At 59.8% G+C, this 10,256-nt stretch overlaps 1 protein-coding gene and 1 long non-coding RNA gene across 2 annotated transcripts in view; one reads left to right on the top strand and one right to left on the bottom strand.

The window, feature by feature from the left end:
- Positions 1-10,256, top strand: part of WNT4 (Wnt family member 4) — a gene marked incomplete at its 5' end in the record, with an annotated part of 33,932 nt that overhangs the window by 5,276 nt on the left and 18,400 nt on the right. The gene's annotated exons all lie outside the window — the stretch shown is intronic.
- Positions 4,149-9,931, bottom strand: LOC121022844 (uncharacterized). Its single transcript, XR_005787128.1, has 2 exons — positions 4,236-9,931; positions 4,149-4,196 (listed from the first exon to the last, which is right to left on the bottom strand). It is a non-coding gene; the product is annotated as an uncharacterized LOC121022844 (long non-coding RNA).

Here is a 10,256-nt window from a genome sequence, read left to right as displayed (position 1 = left end):
AAGGTGTCTCGGCCGGGGGCCGCGAGGCTCGCTCGCCCTCTCCGCTGCCGCCGCCGCCGCCGCCGCCGCCGCCGCCGCCTGGGCCTCCCTCTGGGCACCGCTCCTGCCCGGGTGCGGCTCCCAGCCCAGAGGCGGCAGGGGTGGTGGCGGCATCCGCACCCATAGGCGGCCTGGGGCGCCCGAGAGCGCGAGGGTACGAGCGCGGGGCGGCGGCCGGGGTGGGGCGCCAGGCTCCTAGCGCAGACCGGGCTCGGCTGACAGGTCGCCGGGGAAGCCCATTACGGGGTAGGAGTCTGGGTCCTAATAGCAGGTTAATCCCGAGCAGTCCAGGAGCGAGCTCCCCGCGCCGAGCTGCGCCGAGCTGCGGGCTGGGCTGGAGGCGTGCAGGGACCTGTTTCTGCTTGGGGGGCGGGAGCCAGGGGTAGAAAGAGGGAAGGGACCGGGACACCCAGCCTCAGAGAGCCTGTGGCCGGAGGTGGCCGGCCTTTTCCTCCCTGGGGCAGGAAGAAACTCTGTCCAGCCCTTGAAGAAGACAACAGCCCAGCACCTCTCTGTGTTTCTACCTAAGGAGGAGGGTGGCCGGGGGTGACCGCTGGTGGCCTGTTTCTCTGTTGCTGGGCCTGGCTCAGGTGACTCCCTGGGAAGGGACAGAGGGCTCACTGAGGGGTCTCAGGTGGAGGAGGCGGGGGTTCTAAAGGGATGAGCTTTGGTGAGTAGATGAACAGGGAAGGGAGAAGACTCCGGAGCCCTTCTTCATCCCCCCATCAGTGACGGTTCCCCCCGCCCCAGGCTTAACTCTGGCCCCAGTTCCTTCTGCCCAGAGCTCTGCCCCCATCGGCTGTGGGCAGCCAGTGGGGAGCCAAGCTCCAATATTGATCTGAAAAGCATGAGGTGGGAAGGGGGATGGCCAACAGTGTAGCTGGGGTTTCCATGGAGACAGCGGGAGAGGAAAAAATTCCCTCTGCATCAAGACTAAAGAACAAATATCTCCCATGAAATTGCCCCGAGTGTCCAATGGCTGTTGCTATGAGGTCATTGCGGCCAGCCGGAGCCCTGCAGGCTGGAAGGAGTGTGTTCGTTGGGGTCAGAGCCACCCAGGGCTTGGGGGACCGAGGTGATGTGGAATTCTCCCAGCTGTTGGGAGAGCGAGCGACTCCAAGGCAGCCCGAAGTGGCTGCACAGCTTTTGTTTTTCTTGGAGACTTAATTTGATTAACACTTCAGGGGCAGTGGCAAAGCTACAGGAACCAGGGCACTCTCACCTCCTCCCGTTCCCCTCCGCAGGCCAGCCTCCTGAGTGGGGACTAGGTCGCAGAGACGAGGAGGAGGGAAGCTGATTTGGAACCGGGGGTTCTGGGGTCCCCAGAGCTGACCCTTGAAAGCAGGGGTTCAGAGCCAGGGTCTCCAAAGTGAGCGTGAGCATCAGAAGAACAAGAACTGGGGCTGGCCCACCCAGTGCCAAGGGCTCCGAAGAGGAGGACAACAAAGTGGCAGTTCCAGAATCGGACCCAGGCCTTCAGGGAAGAGAGCAGCATCCATAGGGAAAAGTCCCTCAAGAGCATCCAGTGTTTGAGCTCCTTTTACAGATGAGGAAACTGAGGCCCCAGGAGGGGAAGCTGCTTGCCCAAACTCAGAGAACTGAACCCAGGTGCTGCTCCCCAGGCCTTGACATACCCCTTCCCTGAAGCCGTCCCAAGGTTGAGCCAGTGTGGCCCAGGTGGTGTCACCAGCCACCCTCAGCCACGTCCAAACCCAAAATCCCAGCCAGGGAGGCAGTCCCAGCTTTGGGTCGCGCAAAACCATGGGGGAATTCCAACAACTCCCGCGAGGGGGGCGGGGTGAGGAGGGGCGGCCTGGAGGGAGAAGAGAGGTTGGCAAACCTGTTCTCTGCGGTGGTGATGGCTCAGGTTGCCACGAAGCAGGTCTCTGGATGACCCAGCTCGCTCCTGCTCCACCCCGGGCTCTGAGCCAAGGGTCTCTGCACAGCCCAAGACGGAAAGCATAAGGGGCTTCCCGGGACCCCTACCAAACCAGAGGGGCAGTGATGGAGAAGAGATCTCTGGGCACATTCCAAGACGGGGTCATTCGTCTTGTATTTATCAACCTCCATCCCTGAGACAGGGACCGAGCCCACTCACAGCCTGGTCTCCAAGGACCTTGGGGTCTAGAAAGACGGGACAGAAGCAAAAACATGAATGGGTGGGGCTAGCGCCATCAGAGGAAAGGTTTGGTGCGAGCTGGAGCAGTCACAGAGGGGACTTGGCCTGGAGGTGGCAGAATCACGACAACAGTAGTAATCAGTATTGTGATAGCTCCCAGCGCATTACCTAAATCCTGACAACATCTGAATCTCGTTCCACAGATGGGAAGACTGGGGATCACAGAGGTCACTGCCCAAAGTCACCTAGTTAGTAAATGGCAGGGGCACCTGACCCAAAAGCTGCCTTTAGAAGGAAGAGCTGTGGGCAGGCAGATGTCCACCCAGGCAGGGTGGCTGGCACTATTTTTTTCAAGTCTGAGTCACGGTGGACGTCTGGTCCCCAGAGGGCGGCTGGCAATGTTCTCAGAGGGGCAAAGCCTGGGTGTCCATTCCCGTTCAAGTACCTGGAGTCAGGCTTTAGTCCAGGGTCGGCTGGCTGGCCGGTTGCGAGAGACGATGCTGTCTGTTGTCTCAGAAGGGCGGTGGCCTGCCGGGGAGGCCAGGTGTCCCACTGCGTGCAGCTGTCGGGCAGGACGGAGCCTGGAGCTGGGAGGGCTCCCCAGCCTGAGGCCCGGGCAAGCCCAGAGAAGCTGAAAGCTGCCGATCAGACTCATGTCTGGCACCCCAGGCGAGCCGGCAGCTTGTGGCAGCTCCCACCACCGAGGGAGGGATGGATAGATGAAAACAGTCCGTCGGCGAAAGGCCTGGCTCTGTCTCTGAAAGATGGGCTCAGAAACGGCCCTGAAAAGTTCCCTCTGACACTGGGCGTGCTGGGAGTTGAGAGTCCGGGGTTCCAGTCCCGGCTCTGCCTCCCAAGCTGGCTGGTTCTGGGTGGGCCTCTCCTGCCCTCTGGGCCACAGTCCTCGGCGGATAGCTCTGAACTCCAAATGAAAGTACTGGGAAGAGTCAGGGAATAGCTTGGCGAGGGCTTCGTTATTGTGGATTTCCTGAAGAAAGGGCAGTGGTGCACCGGGCTGGGGCCCCAGCAGAGGCCCACCAGATGAGGGTAGGGGGGGCCGTTCCACACTCAGAGATAGTCCAACAGAGTGGCTAAGAACCAGGTCTCCAAGACAGCCCGCAGGTCCATCCCAGGTCTGCCGCTGACCGGCTGAGTGACGACAGACAGGTTACTTAACCTCAAGTTCCTCATCTGTATATAAGTGGCACCCACTCTTGGACGGTAGTGAGGCAAGTGTGAGCTCGTGCACATAGCACACCGAGCGCAGTGCCAGGCACGCTTGCGCTGGGAATGGCCGGCATGGCTGCTGCTGGAGGTGGAGGGCGGCTGTTGGTGCGATGGGGGAGTCGTGTCCTTGTTTATAGGGACGATGGAGAGAATGAGCCTTCAGCCTGCTGCTCGCAAGCCCTGTTTACCCCAGACTGCTCTGTCGGGATCCTGTGCTCTTACACGGGTCACACAGGTAGGGTCATCGGCTGCCGCCTCCCTGCTCTTCAACCAGGGCTCCTGCAAGAGCCTCACAAAGCCAGGGAGGTCCGGCCCGGCTCACAGGCAAATCCTGGTGGCCAGAGGAGTTGTGTCTGGGAGCGCCCTTCAGGGCGGCTGGGGGAAGCATCTCACCCTCACTGCATCTGACTCCCCACAGGTGTGCATCTCTGGTCCAAGCTCCCGTGTGCCTATTTGCCCAGCAAGGGGGGCCACAGCCGGTGACCTCCTTGACCATGAGCAGACTGAGGCCTGACACTCTGGGTGCAACTCACTGGGCCAGGTGTGGGCAGAGCCAGTCCCACAGGTGAAGGTGTGTGGCACATCTCCCCCAGGAAGAGCCTCCCGATCCCCAGCTATAAAGGATCCCTCCCTCCCTTCTAGATAGTAAACCCCCCTCCTTGGTGCTCCTCCCCTGACTCTGGGCGTCCCATCAATCACTCACGCATCCACAGCCCTTTATAGTTTATGCCAGGATTTCCCAAACTGCACCGTTGATATTTTGGGCCCGTCTTGTGCGTTGTATGATGTTCAGCAGCATCCCTGGCTTCTCCTACTAGATGCCAGTAGCATATCCCCAGGTGCTCTAGACATGGCCAAATGTCCCCTTGGGGGACAAGATTACCCCCCATTGAGAATCAGTGGTTTATGAAGCACTTTCACACCCGTGACCCTATTAGAACCGTGTAACCTCTCCCTTCCCACTTTTGGAACAAGGGGTCTGTATTCTTTTCAATCTCGCTTCAGAGGCCCAGAGGTGCAGCTGCTTCCCCAAGGACATTCTGCAAATCAGAATCAGGACTTGAGCTTGACGTGCTCTCGCATGTCCCCATCTCCTGGCTTTTATCCCCCTGCCTATAGGACAGTTTCGTACTGTATGTAACTACAGTCCAGTAGGGTGGCTTTGTACTTCTACGAGGTTATAAAACCTGAATGTCAAGTGTGCTTAGGTGCTCAGTCAGTATCTGATGGGTGAAAAGGGGAAAGGCTTGTTCGCTCCAGAGGGCTGTAAGTTTTTGTCAAATGGTGCCCGATCTTAGAGACCTCGAGTAGGAGGGAAGCTCCACTGTAACCCCCTGAGTCTCAGGTGATGCTAAGATGGGCCAACGTGAGTGTCAGGGAGTGTGGCTGTCTGTCACCCAGCAGATCTGCTACTCTGGCCCCCGTAGCTCCCCTGCCCGGGTGCACCGGCCCCCCCCCCCCCCAGATCCTGCCTAAGCCCTTTCTCTCCCTCACCCTCCGTGGCAGAGCCCGAAGACCAGGCTCTGCCTGAGGGGTTTACTCAGGCGGCAGTCATCACCCAGCTGTCTGCTATGGCTTGACTTTCTTCCCTCAGCCTGGGATTAGCAATTGAGCAACTCAGCAAGCATCTGACAAGACAGTGTTCCCCAAACCTGTTGAAACTCGCCCAACTCGGGCCCTGTGGGTGCGTTTGCAAAGCTGAGCATTTACGACAAGACTCCTTTTCTTGTTCTTCCCTCTGGGAAGAAGGGCTTGGCCTGAGCCAACTGGGCACAGGGTTGGCCAGGGAGCCGCGGACGGGGGTGACAGCTGCCCCTCCGGCCCCTCCAGTCACCCCCACTGCAAACCAGCTTGCCAGAGCCGCTGCCGTTTGCTCAGCAAACTCAGCTGGAAGGCAAAGCCGCGACCCCATGGTTGCGGTCCAGATGGCCTCAGGAGTTGCCAGGTTTTATCTCTGAGTCCTGAACTGCGTCTTCTGTGATCCAGCCAAACCCAGGGGAAGGCTCGCTCCCTGCTGTGACCCCCACCAGCTCCCCCTTTCCCCATCCAAGCCCCTCCCCACCTCCCCCATCTCCTGGCAAACTTTAAACCCAACTACGTTCTAAAAGTTCCCCTGACCAAGTCACAAACCCCACCGTGGAGGGGACCTGGTCTGAGCAGAGAGGGAAGGAAGGTGGGTAGGAGGAGGGAGGCATGTGCTCAAGGAGGGAAGGAACCTCCCAACAGCTAGCAGCTCACAGCTCACAAGGGAACTTTGGAGAGGCCCATTAGAAGCAGCGGGAAATTTCTGCTGAGACTCCAGGGGCCTCTTCCTGCTGTGACTCCTGGATGGTTCTTTCAGACCCTATTTCTCACTCTGTTCACACACGGGACCTATCATGGCAGGACTGGGTTCCAGGAACTCTTCCTCAAGGGCCGGTAACAGCAGGGCATTCCTCTCGAGTCGGGGTCCTGGTGGTCCTGGCACGCCGGGGAATCGAGGGCCAAGTCACGGCCATCAGAATTTGAAGGGTCCCGGGAGATTACCCATTCAACCCTTGCAGGGACCCTGAACCTCCGAGCAGGGGCATGCCTGGAAAAAGCCCCATTCAGTCATGGCAAATGCTTGCTTGTCAAGACTCGCCCCACCAGGCACTGTGGTGGGCTCTTGGGGCCACAGGGCACCTTAGTGATAGAGGTGGAACTGCATCCCAAGTCTCCTGCCTGTCTTCCCAGGACTTTCCCTGCAGCCCCACACCCTAGCCTGTCATCCTCTATGGGAGGTTACGAGCGACTGGAGCGAGGAAGGAACCAAAGTTGTCCTAGCTGCCTTGTTGGGATGGGGGCGCGGGTTTGGCCACAGGCTCTCCGGGAAACGGTGCCTTCAGAAGGGATCTGCCAAAGCCAAGGAAGTCACTAGCAACCTGGAGCCACCAGAGCATGAGCCCCGCTCTAGGAAGCCAGCTCCTGCCCTGGACAGCTCAGCTGGGGTTTCAGCCACCCCTCCTCGCTCCCACCCCCTGGGCTCCCTCAGCCGAGCGGGAGAGGATGAACGCTTCAGTGGCTACAAAGGCGAGAGAGGCACTCAGGGGACAAGCGTCGGGTGGGTCTTTGCAAGGGAGAAGCTCTCTTCTGGCAAACAGGAGGCAAGGCAAGGTCAGGAAGTGCCCTAACTTTGATGCCCACTCACCCCCACAATCACACCTGCCCTGCGGAGAGAAGGAAAATTCGTACCTTCTGGTGCAGCTCTGGGGCCATCCAGCTAAGGTCTGAGTGGCTACTTGCCGGCCCTGAGTCAGCCACCGGCTCCTCAGGAACAAATACTGTGAGGTGGTGAGTGGGAGGGGGGCTCCCACTCAGGAAGCCCTCAGGAATGACACGTAGGAGCTGGGCTACCAGGTGGGGGAAAGCAAAGGAAACTGGGAAGTGAAAAGACAAAAACAGGGGCTGCTGAGGCTTCTGAGGATGGAGAGCAAAGGAAGCGAGGGGTCCCAGGAGACAGGAGGAGGGGGAATAGTGCCCCGAGGTACAGGAGTAGGGACTTGGGCTCCAGGAAAGGCCATCATCTGCCCCCCCCCCCCCCCCCCGCTGAGGAGAGGCGCTTGGGGGAGAGAGAACTTGACCTGGGCACGGAGGACTCCAGAGTTCTGCCAAGGCCGGGGAGAAGGTGGAGGGGAGGCTGTGCCCACCACCCCTACAACCACTGTGTCTCCAAGGCTGACCCCTCCTTACTGGCTGCCCCTCCAGGACTTTCAGGCCAGTAGCAGCAGCCCCTTCCATGGCCCCAGAAGCCGTCCAGGTTGCCCACGCTGAGACACTTCCCTCCCCAGTATCCTTTGTTCCTAAAAGCAGAGCAGACGCCTTTGCTGTGGTCCCCAAAAGCCCTGGGACTGCAGAAGGTCTCAGCAATGCAAGAATGAAGCCACCTTCCTCAAATCATTGTCACTACCCCACTCCATCTTTGGAGCCTGATCCGCCAACCCAGGCTTAGGAGCCAGAATGACCTGTGTTCAAATGCTGCCCAGCCCTGACTGGCTGCATGGCCTTGAACACATGCCTCCCGGAACCTCATCTGTAAAATGGAGGGCGATGATACCGTCCTGGCCAACCCTGCGTGGCTGCACTAAGGATATGTTAAAGCATGTGGCTGTTGTTTGAAGAGCACAGGTGACAGGGGACATGAGGTCCCTCCCTTCCTGTCAATCTTGTCCCGCAAAGGGCTCCCAAGTCCCCCAGACACACTGAGCCTGCACTGGACCCCCCTGTCCCTAGCCCCCTCACCACGGTGCCCCAGCCTCTGATCTCCTAAAGCACCCACTTGTGTCCCACCTGTTGGATCCCTGGTCCCTGGAGGGTCCGACCAGTGGGCCCAGGTCACCGGCAAGCATCCTTCAGCTCTGCGTGCTCCATCGGAGCAAGCTGTGTCCAAGCTCTGCAGTGGGGATGGAGGCCGAAGTGTCTGCCCTTCCCAGTGGGGGTGTGTCTTTCCCTCAGGCTGGTGAACCCCCGTCTAAAAGAGCCGAGCAAAAGAAGACCAGTGAACAGGACTGTTCTGCAGTCCAGCAGAGGGCCCAGCTCGAGGGACTGCGCAGGGGCTTTGAGGTGGCAGTGATGATGAAGGTGATGACGGTAAACACCTTAATGACCACAGTGATGATCAATAGGACTTGGTAATGTTGCCAACCGGGGAGCAGTGGCTACTATGTGAACATTTAATCCGTTGATGTCTCTTGAGGTGAGAACTATTATTCTCCCCATTCTACAGCAGATGAAGACACTGAGGTTCAGAGATGCTCGCTAACCTGCCTCCGGGAACACAGAGCTGGGATTCTGACCCAGTCTGCCATCTCTCTCGCACAGTGTGCCACCCTGTGGGCCGTGCGAAATGATAGGTCTCCAGGACAGGGCCTCGGGATTCAGAGACCGTGGGTGCAGAAACATCCGGAGGCCCGAGAACAGCTGAGGGGCATGATGGGGACCCGGGGAGCCAGGTGCTGGCCACCCCCGGAGAGAACGTGGTCCTGGGTGGGACCCGTGGCATGCTTGCCTTCACGCGGCCGTGTCTCCCCAGGCGGCTCACTGTTCGGCAGGCACTCCGGTTCCTTCCGGCTCCTCCTCCCGCCCGCTTGGCCTCCTTCCTCCCTGGTGTCCCAGGCACTGCCACTCCTGAGGAGGCTCTAAATGTGGCCCAGGCAGGCAGGGAGGCCAGAGGGAGGGGGCAGAGAGGCCTGGGCTGGCGTCCCAGCCCCCACCTGGATACCCGCGGGGCCAGGACCCACGACACTGATCTGCTTGGCCTCCCAAACGCTCCAGCTATTTCCCGTCTCCTCTCCTCTTGACGCGCAGGGTAAGAGCTGAGAGGAGGCGCAGAGGTGCGGATTTTTCTCTAGGAATTTGTATATTTTTTTTAAAAAGCAAGCAAACCTGGAAAAGCTTGGGACAAGCCCAGCTAATTTTAGTTTCTAATGAAAACAGCAGGTGGCCGAGAGGATCTGATCTCCCTGGCAGGGCCAGGGCCCTCCAGCCTCGCAGGCTTCGGCACGGGCCGGCGGGGAGGGCCTCCTGGGAGGGGCCTGTGGGACCCGCAGCCCCCGTTGGAGAAGATGGGGGCACGAGCTGGCTGGCAGCGGCAGCCGGGGCAGCCCGGGCTGCTGGGGTAACCTGATCGATGGCGGGGCTGTGGCTAGAGTCCTGGGTGGCTGGAGCAGCAGGTGGCAAATTGCTAAGCCTGTACTCAGCAGTGGCAGGAAGAAGCCTAAACTGGGGCAAGGCAACCAGAACGAGAGAAGGAGCAGAGATGGTCGAGGCCCTCCACGGGCCTGGCCACCTAGCCCAGCGGCAGCCAATACCGATCACTCCCGGGTTCTCTGTGCCCCCCCAGAAATGGCTTGTGCAGCCAACATTTGGGCCCGGCCCAGCTCCAGGGTCATCAAGTGGCACACGTGTCTCCGGGGAAAAGGCCGAGCCACCTTAGGGTGCAGAGAGGGGATTCCTGAGGCCCCCAGAAAAATTTGGGTTCTAGCCTCTCACAGCCTCCAGCCCTCAAAGGCAAAGGCAGCCCCCATTTTACTCCCTCACCCCCGCTCTTCCCTACCCTGACGACTCTGCCAAGAGGTGAGCCGAGGGGGACAGAGCCCTCCATCACGCTGTAGGCATTTATTGAGCACCTTCTATGTGCCACAACCTGTGCCGGGCCCCGAGGAGGCCATGGGCCGGACACGACATTGAGGGTAGTGTCAGCCCCCACGGCTGTCAAACAAGGCAGATCCACAACCGGGGTACAGGAGACACAGAGCTCCCAGCCACTCGCTCACTGGCTGTGTGACTTTGGGTGAGTCCCTCCACCTCTCGGGGCCTCAGTTTGCTCCTCTGTAAAATGAGGCTGGGCACCAGAACAAGCGGGCTGTGCGGGCCTGTGATGCCCGGGGTCCCAACTCTCTCCGCCCTGTTCCCAGCTGCACGTCCAGTCCTGGCGGCCAGGCCTTCCCAGGCAAGACTCTGGGACCCAGGAGAATCGAGGTGGGGTGGAGCTGTGTCTCCTGCATGGAAGGGGACAGCTGTTGAGCCAGATGAAGGCAGGGGCTGGGGGGTGGCACTGGTGCCGGGGGGGGGGGGGGGGGGGGCACAGGCACACTCCTCAGCGGAAGAGGGTTCTCAGCTTCTTCCTGGAAGCTGTCCCAGTGACTCACGGCCATGGCCACCCAGCAGCCTGCCCCTAAAGCCGTAGGACGGTTATTTCAGGCTGCCTCCCCTCACTGAGTCTAGCCTAGGGGAGAGGGGTTCCCTGGTCTACTTTATTTCTCATTCAATGCAGGGGGTCCTGAGGCCTTTGAGGCTTGGACACCTCCATCCCCATCTGTAGAAGAGGGACTGTCACTCTGACAGAGGGAAA

The sequence above is a fragment of the Herpailurus yagouaroundi genome, unplaced genomic scaffold (assembly GCF_014898765.1).
Source record: "Herpailurus yagouaroundi ecotype Mexico unplaced genomic scaffold, PumYag 77, whole genome shotgun sequence".
Classification (NCBI taxonomy): Eukaryota; Metazoa; Chordata; class Mammalia; order Carnivora; family Felidae; genus Herpailurus; species Herpailurus yagouaroundi.
This window is presented reverse-complemented; position numbering and strand designations above follow the sequence as displayed.